Source organism: Pteropus vampyrus, unplaced genomic scaffold (genome assembly GCF_000151845.1).
Source record: "Pteropus vampyrus isolate Shadow unplaced genomic scaffold, Pvam_2.0 Scaffold516, whole genome shotgun sequence".
Taxonomy (NCBI): Eukaryota; Metazoa; Chordata; class Mammalia; order Chiroptera; family Pteropodidae; genus Pteropus; species Pteropus vampyrus.
Genome location: NW_011889297.1, coordinates 2,201,757 through 2,210,169, shown reverse-complemented (window position 1 = coordinate 2,210,169; position 8,413 = coordinate 2,201,757).

Sequence of the window (8,413 nt, the reverse complement as noted above, 5' to 3'; positions counted from 1 at the left end):
CAATATGTGTTTGTTAGTATTACCTGTGAAAACTGCATGAATTTGACTAATACTTCTGACTGCTATATTTTAGTCAAAGGAAGCCATCATTCCTGCTTCTCTGATTAATTTGAATTTTATAAGAAACTTAAGAAGACTTTTTTTCTGAATCAATAGCTAGATATAAAATTAGTATAAGGCAGAAAAAAGTTATAGGTGCCAAAAGGCAATGTCAGTTTATAACTAAAGCCTAGTTTAGGAGTACAAACATGTTTTATGCCCCTACCACCACCTCACTTGAAATGCACTTGTTCTCACTTTCTACTGATTCAAATTATTTCTATCCTTCAAAGTTGAAATCTCACTTGTCCAAAGAGCCTTCTCTAACTCTAGCTTTCATAAACTGCTTCCTCCTCCAAATTCCTTGAGCACTTTTAGTTGGTACCAAGCAGTATAACTTTTAGTACAATAATGTTTTGTATCACTCCTTAATAACTCAGTATGGGAGTTTTGTCTTAGGTATGACAGTGAGATATCTATCACCTCCCTAATCACCAGTACTGAGCCACATGTCTCACATGGCAGATTACCTTTCCTTCCTTACTACTTCTGGCAAAACAAAGAAACACAGTGGGCACTACAGACAAATAGTGGTCTGATTGCCAAGACATTTGTGAATGAAAATGTGAGTATTGTTTAAAAGCAGGTTTACTAGGTTTATTTCTGGAATTTCTTAAAGTCCTGTATAATGTTCTGCCTATAATAAATATCTGTTGGATGGATACATCAAGGAACGTTAATGAAGGCACACACTACAAAAAGTATAAAGTAGAGCCACTATTATTTGTTAATGAATACATAGATTAAAATGGCTATTCTGATAAAGGCAAAATTTCAGGGAAAGAAAGTGCTTTGTTTCAATTTTTTAAAACAAAATCTTTCTACTGGATAAATCATGATCAAAAGAGAGACTTTAAAAAAATTCATTTGTGAATCTATCTGGACCTGGGCTTCTCTTTGTTTGGAGATTTTTTATTACTGAGTCAATCTTGTTATTGATCTGTTGATATTCTCTATATTTTATGATTCAGTCTTGGTAAGTTGTGTTTTTCTAGGAATTTATCTATTTCTTCTAAATTACCTAATTTATTGGCATATAATTGCTCATCATAGTCTTTTACGATTCTTTGTCTTTCTGTGACATCATTTGTTACGTCTCCTCTTTGATTTATAATTTTATTAATTTGTGTCATCTCTTTTTTTCTTAGTCTATTTAAGATTTGCAAATTTTGTTTATCTTTTCATAAAACCAACTATTAATTTTGTTAATATTTTCTATTGTTTCTAGTCTTTCATTTATTTCGGCTCTAATCTTTATCACATTTCTCTTTCTGCTAAGTAAAATAAGAAATACAGAAAGAGAAAAATACTGTATGATACCACTTAAATGTGGAATTAAGAAAAAGCTTATTTCATCGAAACAATGAATGGTGGTTTCTAGGGGCTGCAGGAAGAGATTTACAGTACTGAGTGGTGACTATAGTTATTATATGGCATCATATGCTTGAAAGTTGCTGAGAGTTTCTCTTAAGCATTCTTTTTTTGTTATTTTCTTTCTTGAGAAATGCTTTTCTTTTTAAATTTTTTTTGGCTTTATTGAAATATAATAGACAATTAGTTGCTTAATACATATTATAATCCAATGAGTTTTCTTTTCATAGTTGGCATACAATAATATACCAGTTTCGGTTGTACAGCATAGTGATCAGAGATCCACATGACTCACCAAGTGATCACTCCACTAAATTTAGTATCCCTTCTCCCGTTACATATTTATTACAACATTATTAATCATCTTTGCCATGCTACACTCTACCTCTCCATGTCTATACTGCAATTATTCATGTGTACCTCTTAATCTCTTTGCCTTTTTTTTGTTCCCCCAATCTCCCTTCCATCTAGTAGCCCTCAAAATATTCTCTGTATCTATGAGTTTATTTCCACTTTTGTTGTTGTTGTTTATTCTGTTCTTGACATGCCAAATGTACATGAAATCATGGAAAAATATCTTTCTCTATCCGACCCATTTCATTCAGCACAACATCCTCTAGATCAATCAAGGCAATATCTTTTTCAATCCCCTTCCTTTTAGTCAGCGTCTTTTAATCTGAAGTGAGTCTCTTCTAGTCAGCAAATGTAGGGGTCTTGTTTTCTTATCTATTTAGCCACTCTATATTTTGGTTGGAGCACTGATTATTTTTTTTTTCCATTTGAAGTACTTGTTGATAGGAATGTAGCTATTACCATTATTTATTCCTGTTTTTGATACATGTTCTTTCTTCTTAAATAATCCCTCCAAAATTTCCTGTAATACTGGCTTGGTGTTGATAAATTCCTTTAGCTTATTTTTGTCTAGGAAGCGCTTTATCTGTCCTTTGACTCTAAATGATAGTTTTGCTGTATAATGCATTCTTGGTATAGAATTTGGGTTTTCATCATGTCAAATATTTTGTGTCAATCCTTCTGTCCTGCATAGGTTCTTTTGAGAAATCAGCAGCCGGTCTTGTAGATGTTCCCTTATAGCTAACTAACTGCTTTTCTCTTGTTGCTTTCAAGATTCTCTCTTTGTATTTAACCTGTGGCATTTTAATTATGATGTGTCTTGGTGTGGGCCTCTTTGGGTTCCTTTTTGGGGGGTGGCAGGGAACTTTCTGAGCTTTCTGGGGTTGTATGTCTATTTCTTTCACCAGGTTAGGGAAGTTTTCTGTCATTATTTCTTCACATTGCAATTTAACATCTTGTTTTCCTTCTGGTACCCTTATGACATGAATATTTTTACATTTAATAGTGTCCCATAGGCTCCTTGAATTATTATTTTAGTCCTGGCTTCTTTTTCTGTGCCATTCTAATTGAGTGTCCTTGGCTTCCTCATCCTCTATATAGGTCATTTGATCCTCTTCTTTATTCGCTCTGTTTATTCTGTTTAATATGCTTTTTCATCTCAGATAATGTGTTCTTCATTTATGATTAGTTCCCTTTTATAATTTCCATTTACATTTTTATGCTTTTTAAATCTTTTTGTTAAAGTTCTTACTGAATTCATCTACACTTTCCAGAAGTTCATTGAGCATCTTTATAACCAGTGTTTTGAACTCTGCATCTGTTAGATTGTTTGAGTCCATTATTTCTGGATCTGTGTTCTGTTCTTTCATATGGATTCTGCTTCCTTGTTCTCCCATTTCGACTGGCTTTCTGTGTCTATGTTTGTGTACTAAGCAAAGATCTGAAGTCTCTTGGTCTTATTCGTGTGGCCTTGTGAAGTAGGTGTCCAGAGGAACAGTCCTGAGAGGGACTCAGCTGCAGGCCAAATTTAGCCCTTGCCTGTGCCCCTCAGGGCCACCTATTAAGATTCAGCAAGCAACCTACAGATGCTATGCTTATAGTTGCCTCAAGAGGCCATGCCAAAAAGCATGATCAGCTGCCACCAATGTGATTCTTGGCGCTACTCAGCAAGGGGCACCTGACTCACCTAGGATACACTTGGATGTGGCTTGTGTGGGGCCATGAGTTGGGGGAGGCAGAATTTCAGGAAATCCTCTAGGCAGAGTGACCTCTGTTATCCAGTTTGATGAAGTCTCAGCTATGGTGGTGCTGAGTCAGCACACTGGGAATTGGGAGGGCTCAACAGAGGAACAATGGATACCACCGGCACTTCTGTACAGAGTGAGTCTTGCCTCCAGTCCTCACTCCAACAACTCAGTGTCCCCCCTGTAAGTCCCTGGTGCACCCTGTGTAGCCGACCCGGTGCTGGTGCTGACAGCAAGCAGGTCCATCACCCCAAAAGTTCAGTCATAGACACAGCTCCTTTAAGTGGCATCTGCAGCTGCAGGCTGCCTCTGCTATGGCCTCTGTCCCACTCAGCCATTCAAGACCAGGCAGCCTCACGTCCTGGTCCCATCCTACCTCCTCTTATTGCAGAGTGATTTCTTATTTCTCTCCCTAGTTGTAGGACTTGTTCCTCTAGATCTCAGGTGATTTTCCTTGCTATTTGATTCTTGTTTCTGTCGCAATTTTGATTTGGTTACAAAAGGGATGAACAGAGCCTCTATTATCTATGCCATTTTTTTTTCACTATTAGGCATTCTTACCGGAAAAAGTTAATTGTGTTACTTATGTGAGGCGGTGGATAAATGTTTAATTATCTTCATCCTGGTAATGTTGCAGTTCCACGATGTATATGTACATCAAATCATCACTTTATACACTTTACATATATACAATTTATTTGTCAATTATTTATTAACAATTTTTTTAAAGGCCATCTATAAAACAAAAGGAAAAGGTAGAGAGATGACTTTTTGATTAATAAAGAGGAATTTCTGGAAGCAAGGCTATGTGCTTGTTATATAATAGTTTGATCAGAGAAAAATTTCTGGAAAGAAGAGCCCTGTTGTGCAATCTGAAACAGGAAAATCATCAGTGAAAAATATAGAATCCAAATTACCATTGATCACAAAAATGACTTAGTATTAAACAAAATTCTTAATTCCATTATGATACTGGAGATAAAAACAGTGATGTAATGTTTAAATAAAGTGTTCTCCCTTGTCCTCGGGGATATATTCCAAGATCCCCAGTAGATAGATATCTGAAACCACAGATAATACAAAACCCTATATATATTGTTTTTTTCCTATGCTATGCATATCTATGATAAAGGTTAATTTATAAATTAGGCACAGTAAAAAAAATAATAATAACTACTAACAAAATAGAACAATTATAAGAATATGCCATAATAAATGTTAAATGAATGTGGTTTTTCTCATTCTCACAGAATATCTTATTGTACTGCACTCAATATTGTGATGACGACGACGATGATGCTGCTGCTGATGATGATTATGTGAGGTGATAAAATACCAAACCTATTTCTGAATCTCTATAACCATCACTTACTTGCAGTAAATCGCTTGGTGTGACTCATTTCAAGAGATCCTTTGCTGAAGTCTTCCTATAGATTCAATGCTTTCTGGCATAACATGTCATCAATTAGAACACATTTTTTGTTGATGTCTCCCACCCACAAATCTAATGTATTTTCGATCTTGACTAAGCACTTATCACGCACTTGGCTGTAACTTTTGCAGTTTGAGGCACAAAGTAAAATTAGCACAATTTGTTCTTCACAATTTCATGAATACAAGATTTATTCTTACTGTAGATCTTAGCAACTCAGAATACAATATTTTTTTCCTTATTAATTCAATAACTTTCTTCTTTTCACTTCAGAGAAGTACTTTACAGTTTCCCTTTGTCATATTAATATTGCCATCATCACTAGTCTTGTGCTTTGGGTACATTATTAACTAAAATAGGGGTTATTTGAACACAAGCACTGTGATACCTTGACAGTTAATCCAATAACTGAGACTGTTACTAAATGAATAATGAGCAGCTGGTGTATACAGCGTGTATACAGTAGACAAAAGGATTATTTACATTTGGGTAGACTGGAGTGGGACAGCATGAGATTTCATCATGCAACTAAGAACAGCACACAATTTAAAACATGTGAACTGGGAGACCAGTCAAAATGGTATAGATGTTAGAAGCTTCACTCATGCTTTCTTGTGACTACATAAAAACTGAGGTGGAAACACAGAGCAAACAGCAAGTAAAGTCACCTGAGGGTCTAGATGAACAGAAACACTACTATTAGGGAGAGATATAAGACATCAACTTGCAACAGTAAAAGGTAGGAGGGGGCAAAGATGCGAGGCTGACCAGTCTCCAGCAACTGAGGGATACAGAGGCAATCACAGGGAAAGCTAGCCACTGCAGATGCTTCTTAAAGTGACTGTGTCTGCAGCTGGACTTTTATTGACAGAATCGCTTGTGCTGAGCACCAGAGCTGGTTTGGCTGCTCAGAGTGCAGCAAGAACATACGCTGAGTTGTCAGAGCGAGGGCTGGAAGAGAGGCTTTTCACAGGCAGAAGTGCTGGCAGTATCCATTGCTCCTCTGTTAAGATGCACCCTATCTCAGCAGGCAAATGGTGTACCACCATAGCTGAGAAGTCATCATACTGGGTAGCAGAGGTCACTCTTCCCAGAGAATTCCCTGAAACACCATCTCTTCCAACTCGTGACCCTACGCAAGCCACATCCAATTGTCTCTTTGACAAGTCCTGTGTCCCTTGCTGAGCAACAGTAAAATCCCACACTGGTGGCAGTTAACCTCAATTTCTTGCATAGCTTCTTGAGGCAACTATGAACACAGCATCTATGGATTCCTTGCTGAATCTTATAGGTTTCTCTGGAGGGACACAGGCTAGGGCTAATCTTGGCCTGTAGCTGAACCCTTCTCAGGACTGTGCTGCTGGACACCTACTACACAATGCCACGCCAAAAAGACTGGGAGAGACTTAAGAGCTTTGCTTAGTACACAAAAGTAGACACAGAAGGGCAGCCAAAATGGGAAAACAAAGAAGCAGAAACCATATGAGAAAACAGAACAGAAATCCAGGAAAAATGGAGTCAAGCAATCTAACATATTTATAATTAAAAATCCTGGTTCTAAAGATGCTCAATGAACATAGGGGAAGAGCACATAAACTCAGTGAGAACTTTAACAAAGAGATAAAAAATGTAAAAGTGAAAATGGAAATTATAAAAGGGAATTTGTCAGAAATAAAATATACATTATCTGAGATAAAGAGTATATTAAATGGAATAAACAAAGTGAATAAAGAAGAGGATTGAAACACTGATAAAGACGATGGGCAAACCAAGGATACCCAATCAGAATGACAAGAGGAAAGAAGCCAAGAATATCATAATAATTTTAGGAGACTATGGAACAAAATTAAATGCAAAAACATCCATTTCATTGGGGTGTTTGAAGGAGAAGAGGGAGAACATAAAGTTAAAAAACTATTTGAAGAAATAATGACGGAAAACTTTTCTAACCTGGTGAAGGAAATAGACATACAACCCCAGAAAGCTCAGAAAGTTCCCTGCCACCCCCCAAAAAGGAACCCAAAGAGGCCCACACCAAGACACATCATAATTAAAATGCCACAGGTTAAATACAAAGAGAGAATCTTGAAAGCAACAAGAGAAAAGCAGTTAGTTAGCTATAAGGGAACATCTATAAGACCGGCTGCTGATTTCTCAAAAGAACCTATGCAGGACAGAAGGATTGACACAAAATATTTGACATGATGAAAACCCAAATTCTATACCAAGAATGCATTATACAGCAAAACTATCATTTAGAGTCAAAGGACAGATAAAGCGCTTCCTAGACAAAAATAAGCTAAAGGAATTTATCAACACCAAGCCAGTATTACAGGAAATTTTGGAGGGATTATTTAAGAAGAAAGAACATGTATCAAAAACAGGAATAAATAATGGTAATAGCTACATTCCTATCAACAAGTACTTCAAATGGAAAAAAAAAATAATCAGTGCTCCAACCAAAATATAGAGTGGCTAAATAGATAAGAAAACAAGACCCCTACATTTGCTGACTAGAAGAGACTCACTTCAGATTAAAAGACACACACAGTCTATAAGGAGAGAGTGGTGAAAGATGATAAATTGATGGACTTAGAAGGTAATGCATGGAATGAAATAAGTTACATAGAGAAAGATAAATATCACACGGTTTCATGTACATTTAAATCTAAAGAACACAATAAACAACAACAACAATGAAAATACAGACAAACTCATAAATAGAGAATATTTTTAGACTCCTAGACAGGAGGGGGTTGAGAGGATGGTGAAAAGGGGCAAAGGGTTTAAGAAGTACAAATAGATAGTTACAAAGTAAGCATGGAGATATAAAGTTTAACATAAAAAAATAATCAACTCTGTTGTAATAAATATGTAAGGGGGAAGAGGGATACTAGATTTAGTAAATGATCACTTTGCGAGTTACATAGATCTCTAATTTCTATGCTGTACAACTGAAACTAATATATTATTGTATGCCAACTATAATTGAAAGAAACTCATTGAATTGTATAATGTGAATATAAGGAACTAATTGTCTATTATATTTCAATAAAGCTGGGGAAAAATTTTTTAAAAGAGGAGAAAATAAAGTGAGTGAGGTGTATTTCTAGAATTTTTAATTTCATATTTTTGACTATAGGTAACTGAAACTGTGGAAAGTCAAACTGTGAATAAGCAGACTATTGTATATGTAACTATGAGGCATTTTTGTACCAGTTTTCTTACAACATCCCTGTAAATTTACTTTTTCTTTCAGAGTTATTGCCTGAAAAAGAAAATGAATATAATTCTAGGCACCCTAAATAAGTTATTTCTATGAGATAACATGTTTGAGGTGCTTTAATTTTTTTTTTAATTAGACTCCTGTACATCAAAAACATGGCGGAGTGAGAGATGTCCTCAGATCTCCCCC